We start from the raw sequence: 10,868 nt of genomic DNA, 5'->3' as shown, positions 1-10,868 counted from the left end.
AGTTGATAATGATTGTACTCGTAAATGTATAAGTGTAGCGTCCAATAAAGGATTCGCTGAATCCGAGACCCACGCATAGTTATTTGTTGCTTGCAATACCCAACACGTGACAATACGTTTATCGCCCTTCTGGAAAACGGAATATTGGACTTCAAAGAAGATGATCAGACCAATTTATTTATACCCGAAATGGATCATGACCGAGTCCTTGAATTGGCAGAAGGAGCAGAACTGGTCAACATGAGCATTGTAAAGTAATATGCCATAGGAAACACGAATGTATAACTTTTATAAATGAGGAATAGATTCTATGACATCACTTTGCTGGAACTGTTACTAATTTGACTCGAAACTGACACTTCTGAATTATACAAACTGACTAGTGCTGTCAGTGATAAATGTCTGAAACAAATTGGTTGTAGAAAGTCGTCTTCTGGGTTTAGGCACCGTGTATTCTTCGTTTTTGGCCGACGTAGCTACAGCTACAGCTACAGCTACTGCTCTCTGCATTCCAAGCCATTCAACTGCTCTGAAGATGTAGGCGATACATTCCTCCGAAACGTCGGCCAAAACGAAGAATACACGGTGCCTAAACCCAGAAGACGACTTTCTTCATAGTCATCGCCGTGAAAACCTCAAAACTTACAAATTGGTTGTAGATTATTAATATCTTGCAGAAGTTTCAGCCTGTCCCTAGAGTATATCTATTGCTTTTAGTTGTGCTTTTATTTTCAGAGAGCTCTTAAGCGCTGAAGGATTTCCTCTTCTTTCAATAACAAATTATTGTGTTCTGGGTAGGTAGGAAAATCCAAAGCTTCAGATGAGAAAAAATTGAAGGGGCTCCAGAGTCGATTGCTATCGCATTGTTTTCTGTCTAGCGCACCATTTATAAAGGTGTTGATTGAATTTTACCTTCCAAACAAAATACCATTGCGGGGACTTAAGTTCGATCAGGAATGTTACTAATTATCAAAGTCTATTTTACATAACATTAAGCTTATTGCAAAGCAGTAACAATCCTGATTATGATCGTCATTGCGTTCAATAGTTAAGGTGTCAAATGGTGCCTTCAATTTGAATAATTATCTGTGGGTTCCCGCAAACAAAAGGCATGTTTTCTCCACTGCTCCCTGATTCACGTCAATCAAAATCACCTACCATGAAGAGTACGATCGTCTGGACTGTAACGCTGTCGAGTTCGGAGAAAGCCCGACGTTTCGTAAGGTCATATCGAAGAGTAAGCTAAGCAAGAAACCAACAGAAGTTGGTGACTAGCCGAAACTGGACTCTTCATAGTCACCGCTGTCAGAGCCTCTAACCCAACACCAACCACGAAGTTAATAATCCAGGGAAACCGCTGGAACCGGGAGATAGGCCACGACATTACTGTTGCATAGTTTCTGATTAATTGTGAGAAGACATTTTTGAATCCAAACCTACAGACACGTAGGAAAATGGCAAAAACAATTAACTGCGGCCTACTGTTCCTCCAACTTGACTCTCTAACGCTACGAAATAAAAGTGTGGGCATTAGAAATAAGAACTGTTTGGTGGAATTTCGGCATGTCGGTAGAGTTAGTTGGCAGCCATGATTGTTGTAGCAAATAGTCTAAAGATGGCATTTGTTTTGTGTCTGTGGTTGTGTTCTTGTTGTGGGTTTTGTAATACAGCTTAGTAATTTATATAACAGTCTGGTGTAGTAACGGATTTTAAAGGAATTTGAAGGTAAGGGTTTATTTCTCCTGTCATATTTAAGAGTGGGCATGTTGTGTTATAGGGCGTGTACAAATTAGTGAACGTGCTGTGCAAGTGTTCGAATTTAGAGAATGACTGGGGAAGCATGTTGCGACATTTCTCAGTAACCTTCGATAAAATTACCAAATAATGTGATATAGAAATCAAAGGTAAAGCAAATTTTGTTGCTTTAGGGGCACGTCTCTCGTTTTTAAGCGTGTGTATGGTATTCATTTCTTTTTCACATTACGTTCTGTCTTCACCCTGACATTGGGTCATGCGACATGGTTTACAGGTTGTTACAATGAGCGATGTAACCGCTATGCGTATTGTTTGATTGCGTGTGAGGTGGGCTAAAGGTCCAGTGCCCATAGGCGTAAGTCATACTATGGTGCATGAAGTGGAGTAAAAGTGACATTGTAATTCCATGTAAATAATGTATGAATTATGTACCAAGTTAACAACAGTGAACCAAAAGAAAATGTAGTGCAGCACTTACGTAAGAATATCTACCTGATGATAAACTTATAAGGTCGAAACATCAATAACGTCTATAATCTATGACAATGTAGCGCACCTCCAGCCAATGAATACAACAAGAAGTTGCATCTAGAAGACTGCCCCTGTGAATAAAATTGTTAGCCTGTGCAACAGGATGCTGAAATGTTGTGTCATGTTCACAGCATGGTACCATGAAAGATCAATTAAAGCAAGTAACAAGAATTGAATGATGAGTACTGTCTTGTAGGATATAGCGCCGTCTAGTCTGTTGATAGTCACTGGACGTTTCCGAAGAAAATAGCGCCTTCATCTTCAGGGTCGGAAAAGCCGAGAAAGATACCTGCCTTCACGCTGGTGTTTTGCTCGGCTTATTCCACCATGAAGATGGAGGTGATATGTACTTGCAAAATTTTGGTTGACTCAACGGACTACATGGCTTGATATTCCAGAAGATATCGTTTTTCATAACCACCCGTGCGAGAACCACAATTCCTGCAAGAATTCAATAGACTTTAATTCTGTTAAGCAGTTACAGAGGGTTGAATTATTCTTTATTTGTGTATGGTGACTGGATTTGTGCTGGAGGAATTGGGATATTTTAGAGAAATATGACTTGAATGAAACATCACGAACTAAGTTTTGAAATACATATCAGAAGTCAGCACTATGTATAAGTCCTTGACAAGTTGTTCCAGACAGTCGTGTTTGTGAATTATCTGGTATGCAAAATAACTGCTAAAAGGCAGAATAAGATACTGTTCCTACTTAAGCTTAAATGCTTTGCCTGTGAGGCAAGGCAAGAGATATATCATACCAAAATTGAATCCTCTCTTTGATGTTATAGCTTATGTGTAGAAACCATCTGAAGGTTATTATTTATGAAAAAGAAGTACGTGATTAGATGTTGGAAGTTGTATGGCCTGAATATAAGCCATGTGAGGTGATGATAAAATTTAAAGAAGTGTTAGTCGTAATGGGATGTGGAACAATAAATGATGTCTGTTTTGAGATTTAGCCTGAGATCTTGGGAAAACAACATAATCATGCCGTCAACCAGACCCTTTCAAGTTTTGCACAGACTCTGGCAGCATGTCGAAAATTTCCAGGATGAAAATTGATCAAAAATTGAAAATATTTTAGTCACTGGCTGTAAAGTGCACATTATTTTCACAGAAGTTTCACTCGTATGGTTGGTTTTACTGGATATTAAATAATTAACTGCTGTTAGTCCAATATTACTTATCAAAGTGCGGTAAGTTGTAAAAGTTCATCTGACTTTAGCTTATTGGTAACGATTCAGGCATTCATGGAAAACATGTTTCAACACATGTTTGAAGCTGAGTATTTACAATAACTGATCATAAAGACAACATTTTGATTGAGTGCGATCAGTTTCAAGTCACTTGTTGTGTCAGTAACAATATTCCATAATGTCCTGGAGACTGACAGCGCAATTTAAAATAATGGAATTACAAGCTGATTATTTTAACATTTTCATTCACAAGTATAGAAGAACTTCTGAATAATTCTCTTGAAAATACTAAATGCCACAATGACAGTTTTGGTTACCTGTGATTAATGAGTCCTGCTGTCAGCTGAATATACAGAAGCTACAAGTTTGAAGTTTCATATATAACTTAATGTTACCTTGTGCCTAGTATACTTATTTCCATAATTAGGTATGAGGGTATAAATCCTGTTACAGGATTTCTCTAGAAAATGAAATCCTCATTATTAAGATGGATAATAACATTCAAGATGTTTTCTGGGATATGACAGTATATACTAGTATTTTGTTGGATGGTTACCTGCAGTGCCAGTTTACCAAAGGACATGGTGTCATATCCCAGGTGACTTTTATTTTGATACTCAGTAGTGTGAGAATGTCAGATCTCTTACAGCTCTGAACTTATTTCTACCAGGGAATGCTTTAATAATAAAATATTTTTAAACAGATTTTATTGCTTCAGAAATCACTGGTCCTTTAAGAGTGTTTCTTTTTCTTTGTGACACTGAACTGATGCCTTCACAGATACTATTATCAAAGCGGTGATAAAATAATTGCACTTTTTAGGGGGATTCCAGTCCATCATAAGAATAAAATTGGAAATGTTGAGACCAAACTGAAGTAGGATGTGCCATGATGAAAGCGGTTAGTTGTCAGCTTCTCATCATGGCGACTCAGCTTTGATCCCAGGTCAGGTCATGTGGAATTTTTAGTGGCCGGAACAGCACTTGGACAGGTTTTCTCCAATTTTTTAAGTTTTCCCTTTCAGTTCTCATTCCACCAACTGCTCCACATTAATTAATTATCCTACCATCCATTGCTATATAGTAGTAATACTGACATGTCATTAAACAAACAAATATTGAAACATATAGAATATAAAGAGTTGCTACATGCATTGTTTGTGGCTTGGCTTCCAGAACGCTCCTAGCTGTTCTAGAGCTGATATTAAAAATACAGCTCTGGTTGCTATAGTTCTTATGGTTTCCTTGTTTACCGAATTTGGAAGTTACTCTAATGTGACCCATACTCGATATGTTTATGCATAATTGCAGGAGTAAAACTATAAGTTTGGGGTGCCCTCCAGTGACATATTCCTCATATAAAATTTCGTCCCCATTCGTCCTGTTCTCAAGTTGAAGCACGTGGACGGACAGACGTGATTTTCCACGCGCATTATTATTTTTTGCATTTGATGCAAAGAATACATAAGAGACGGCAGCTTGAGTTCGCCGAATGATGATTACCAATGTTTCATGCAATAGTAAATTCACTTCTGTTGTATTGTTAAAAATGTTACTTATTCAATTTGCCATGTTGATTGAAAGCCGAGGTTCCTGTGTTAACAGAAACGTCAATCAAAATCATAAGCAGGGGAGAGATTTAAGGATACAAATTTAAAAGGAGTTTGTGCGGTTTGTACAATTTTTATAATATGCAGAAAGTAAAGTAGGTCAAGCAAGAAAACAGCGTAAAGCAGAAAGCAAACACAGGAAACCACATGTTGAAAAACATGGGATTATATAGGCTAGGACGAAACTTGCAAGCCAGCCAGTCTGTTTCCATTGGCCTTCTCTGATAAGTATCCTGGGCCTAGGGCACATAGCTCCTGGAGATTTGAGAAAGAGAGGGGGAAATTGTTTGTGTGGTGGTTAGAGAAATGAGGATGGTCAGAGAAGTCGTGTATGTGGGGTGTAGACATACAACAGATTAAGAAGAGCAAGAGCAGTGGTTGGGAAGTCAGGAAAGGAAGGAAGGGCTTGGGGTTGATGGGTGCCTGAAGAGGGTAGACATTGAGGTGTTGCTCCAGAACGTCAGGTGACTCTGCTAGACTACATGGCGTCATATCCCAGAAGATAGAATCTTCATAGCCACTGCAGTGAGAACCTCATGTCTAACACAGGATGTACAGCATCATTTTAGGATTCCTATGTACACTAAATTTCGCCGACAAGCAGCGGTCGCTCGGTCAGTATAGTTCGCTTGCGAATAAAATCACGGAGTTTTTTTTTATGTATTTATCCTTCAAGACAGACCGCTACTTAGTAGTGATAACTTCTCTGCAACATTTGCAATGAGCGTAATTTGAACACATTTCTGCAGATGCGGCAGTAAGGAATAAAGGAGAATAGTTTCCAAGTACAGAATCCTAAATATAGGCAGTGTGAGTAAGAATGGTCACAGTGCTTTTTAAAAAGGTACAGTTTTCTAAAGTTTTGCCTGTGGGTTGGTGTTGGACTAACTCTTGGCATGGTCGCGCCATAGCTCAAGCGGTTAGTCGTTGGCTTCCCACCGCGGCGGCCCGGGGTCGATCCCGGGTCTGGTCAAGTGGGATTTGTGGTGGACAAAGCGGCGCTGGAGCAGGTTTTCTCCTAGTACTTCGGTTTCCCCTGCCAATCTTCATTCCACCAAGTGCTCCACAATCACCCTCACCTATCATCTGGGAATGGTACCATAGGCCAGAAGTGGCCGCAGTACAAGGAACTTAGTCCCACCCCACTAGCAGTAAAAAAAATACATCATTACTCGTAAATAACATCTATATGAGAAGACACAGACACGCTTGCAACATGGTCACCATTTATCACGTGTGACATTGTGGCTGATTCCATGTACTCAGCAGTATGTGAACGTCAACCACTGAAACAGGAGCTTGATTCATCTGGTTCCCGGTAGGTGGTTGTTGTACGCTGCAGCACGTAATAGCATCTTGAATTCTGTTAAACTGTGAACATTATCCCGCAGAAGGCGTAGTGCCTGGAGTGGTTTATCGAAACGAAGTCGGATACACATTTCCACGGACTTTTCAGGAAAACGCAATATGAGACGCCACTGCCAAGACCACCGATACGCGCTGTCTAAAAACCTAAGAAATCCGACAATGTTTTGCACAAGAAAGGTGCAGGGCGAAGAGGTTTTGACAGCATTTGGGGACAAGACTGTGTGAAGGGCCCTAGCGATGTCTGGGGCGCAGGATGGCTTCACCGGTGGTCTGAGTGTTTAGGGCAATTGCAAGTAGTTCCTCTCAAGTTAGTGCAGAATAGAATTACATGTTTGGGGTCATAAAACTCCATTTACATATTTCATCGTCGCTTTAAAGATGTCGTAGGTGTGTTCCTTGCTCGATGAACCCGTGTTAGTTGTTGTTTACCCTGCAGAAAGCATCGATTGTTGACTGTATAAATGATAGTTGTCTAGTGGCAGTTGACGAATGTTTTTGGAGCATAGCATGCACGGAGTGTCCAGGTTCTGTCAGGGATGTGTCCATTAAGAATACAAGACGTGAATTATTTTCAAAATTTCACTCTTTTTATCCAAAATTGTGTCCTTCTGAATCAATACGTAGCTGAAATCGTTTGAAAAGTTTTCGAAAACAAGTCACTGTATTCCTTTTGTGGAATCGCACTTAAAACTGTGGTGTATTCCCTTTGGATGTGCTGGATGGTGTCGTGACGGTCTCCTTTCATCGCCAACTTAAATTTTAGGAACAATCAGAAATCTGCTGGAGCCAAATCTGGCGAATACGGAGGACGCTCAAGGACTGTGATCCCTTTTCTGGCCAAAAGATCGCGCAGGATCTTCGATTTGTGGGGTGGGGCATTGTCGTGGAGGAGCGACCAGGAACCTTGCTCTCGATGTTCAGATCGAATTCGAAGAATTCTCGCCCCCACCCGATTGAGGACTCCGAGATAATAATCAGATTTCACTGTTTGACCTTCTGGCAGAAATTCCTCATGAATGATTCCTTTTCAATGTAAGAAAATGGTTAGCAGTGTCTTTACTCGACTCTTTTGCATGCGCATTTTCTTTGATTTCGGCTTCTTTGGGCTCAACCACGCTGCACTCTGCCGCTTTGTGAGAGGCTCATTTTGAAAACACCATGTCTCGGTGTCTCGTCACCAGTAACGATCGATTTTGTAAATTTTGTATCACTTTGGGCCGACCGTAACATGTCTTTGCAGTGTTCCACTCTGGCATGTTTTTCATCGCCTGACAGCGCGTGCGGTACAAACCGCGCACAGACCTTCCGTTTGCCCAAATCTTCGGTCAAAATTTGATGCAGAGTACATTTTGGTATTCCCAGAAGCTCCTCGATAGTTGCAGAAACACGTGTGTCTGATGCAAGGATTTCGGTCACTTTTTTCACATTTTCTTCAGTGCGACTTGTTCTCGGCTTTGATGCACGTGGAGCATACCATCGAAAAATGTTCAAGCGACTCAAACAATCACTACCGTACACACTTTTCATCATTTAGTGCGCTTCTCCGGCTGTTTTGCCTAACTTCAAACAAAATTTGATGTTGGCTCTCTGTTCAAGCGCCATTTTCCGACTAACGTCAGAACAGTACTGTTACATTCAAGGTCAGAACACATGTTGCAGCGATGCTTGCACTTTGAAATTATAGACAGCCACAGCTGAATCTTCAAGAATCTTAACGCCACAACTCGCCAACAGATGGCATTGCAGGCAAAAAAAAAAAAGAGTCCTAACGGATCCTGGACACACCGTGTATACCTCAACCTGCTGCATTTGCCTTCGTTACTTTTTATTCACTTCGATCTCATCCCGCAAATTTTCGTAGCGCCAGATGTACCTGTCTTTTTTATTGACGTTGTGTGATTTGCCGCATTGCCATAATGAGAGAACCGAAAGTCACGGTCAATGGTGTCGACATTCCAGCTTCGTATTTGGAGGTCTCGGTTTGAATTCTCGGCCCGGAGGCTGAGTAAGTTTTTGTGATTTTCGTCAGTCCCTCCAGATTAACTCCGGTAAATACCTCAGATTAGGCGATGACCGATTCCTTCCACAGCCTTCCAAGTTTTTCCTCAATTGTCTTACAGTTTGTTCTATGTATAGTTTGAGTTACTATGTCTTTAAATATACCAAAAATAAATAAATATAATATTAAGAAGTAAGATAGATTATTGAGTGAAGGCGTGAAATACAACATAAGCTTGGACCAGTTGGACTGGGCAATGAGTGCTGGACTGAGGTCTGTGTCAAAGAAACATTTTCATACATGTAAGATTTGAGGCTTTCACGGCGGTGACTATGAAGAAAGCAGTCTTCTGGGATTTGGCACCGTGTATATGTGGTGTTAACCGACGTTTCGGAGGAACATATCGCCTCCATCTTCANTGCCAAATCCCAGAAGACTGCTTTCTTCATTTTCATATATGTTCTTGCTGTACATAATGTTGGTATGATTGACTCTTTCTGTTAAATTGGTATCATCCGCAGTATTGACCAACCACTATGACACGTGTTTCTAGAAGAGAACACTATACAGAGAGACCTTTGTGACTGAACTGCCTATTTATAGATGAGAAACCGATTTAGAAGGTTTATGACCTTGTACAGTGTAGAGTGAGCGAAGAGGAAATAACTTACGACATACATGAATATTTGTTTTTGTTTGTTTGTTGTGTGTAGCAGGCATGTTACATCACTGCTGGATTTGCGTATGAGCTAAATAATCTGAAACTTAGGATTTCACATTGTGCGAGACCTGAAGAGTGAAGGAAATACATATGTATGTAGGACATATGTAATTTTAAAACTCTTAATAGCTCTTGATGCTCTCTTACTGCAAAATGAAATTAAAAAGAAATCAGAAAGTGATAAATCATTTTACATACTTACTTCCGTCTTTAATGCATCTTTGTTTACAATTTCTCCTTAATTTGAAATAATATTAAAATTACAATTAAACTGCTACATGTTTTTCCTTCCTTGTTCATCCTCAGGCAATCGTTCATTTGTTGAAGTTACATTGCGTTAGTTCTCAGGTTCAGATGTTGCAACGCTATTGCATTTTCGTCTTTCAGTCATTAGAATAGATTTGCTTGAGAACATCACTCTATCTTTTCTTGCGCTACCTTCTTGTGGCGTCCGTGTTTTCTGTAACGTATAATGTATGTTTATGATTGTTATTATTGCTAAATTTTACAAATTTTACTAATTTTGAATTTTGGTAGTTTTAATATTATTTATTTGTGTTGTTTTGTTTAGCCTTATGAATATCGGTGTGGTGTTATTTTTATTTGCAGTATCAAAAATGTATTATTAATATATATATGGCATATACATAGCAAGTACATATATTAATAATACATCTTTGGATAATGCTGATAAAAATAAAAACACCACACCGATATTCATATGGCTAAACAAAACAGCACAAGTAAGTAATATTAAAACAACTACCAAATGGAGCACCTCGATAATACGAATCAAAAACGTTACCACAACGTGTACTCACTCAGTGGGCGAGTTCTAGTGGTTTGGACCTCAGCCAGCGTACTAACTATATTTACAGGCGTTAAGCGTTCGTAGTACGACTGTCATTTTCTCAGTTATGGCACAGATACTCGGTTTCTCATGTCCCACAAACACACACACCCCAAACCTGCATGTGATGTCAGGTCGGAATTTACTTCTAGTTGTTGATTTTTTAGACATTGTTAGTAGTTGAGTGTTTACCCATGTCACAGAAAATCGTATGGCAAGAGACGGAAAGAGTTACGATCAAATTGGCAGGAAAATGCTGTTGTGAATGTTGTAAGGGCCACGAGAGTTGAATATTTGAGTTTAGAGGTTGTTCGATTCTTGTTTAACGAGCGTCCCAGTCGGCATCGTCTCGCTCCGCTCGCACAGCTTTGTTAAACCGAATTCATTTACCACAGAACCAAAGATTTCACAGTTCTGTGCATAATACACGACGACATCAAGACAGGTTCCCCAACTGCTGGAGTTGGTGAGAATGGTGCCCCTGGAAGTTTATTTTTAAAGAGCGATGTTTTAGCTGGCAATTTCACAAAGATTTTCTTCCCACAAGCAAGTAATATATATTTGGGTAAAACACATGAATTGTTTCGCAGACGCTCTGTAGGGCATGTGCTATACACTCAATATGTACGATTATAATTAGTTTTTTACAGTCTCAAAGGCAACACTATGTTCTATAAAATTTATTAAAAGGGGGGCACGCGGTAGCGTAGTTGGTTGAGGTACTATGCAACAAACCGGAAGGTCGCAAGTTCGAGTTCGGATGTGGATTTTTTTTTAATTTAATCCTTCCAGCCACACTACGGCCTTGGTGTCGACTCAGCCACTAATGGAAAT

At 39.8% G+C, this 10,868-nt stretch overlaps 1 protein-coding gene across 2 annotated transcripts in view; it reads left to right on the top strand.

Annotated features, from left to right (window-relative positions):
- Positions 1-1,623: 1,623 nt before the first annotated feature.
- Positions 1,624-10,868, top strand: part of LOC111864014 (histone deacetylase 4) — a 283,673-nt gene continuing 274,428 nt past the window's right edge. For both annotated transcript variants that reach the window (XM_033751288.1, XM_033751286.1), the window contains exon 1: positions 1,624-1,725. The gene's annotated coding sequence lies outside the window, so the exon portion shown is untranslated. The remainder of the gene's footprint in view (positions 1,726-10,868) is intronic.

This window comes from Cryptotermes secundus, unplaced genomic scaffold, assembly GCF_002891405.2.
Source record: "Cryptotermes secundus unplaced genomic scaffold, Csec_1.0 scaffold303, whole genome shotgun sequence".
NCBI lineage: Eukaryota > Metazoa > Arthropoda > Insecta > Blattodea > Kalotermitidae > Cryptotermes > Cryptotermes secundus.
Note: the sequence above shows the minus strand (reverse complement) of the source record. Positions and strands in the feature narration are given on the sequence as shown.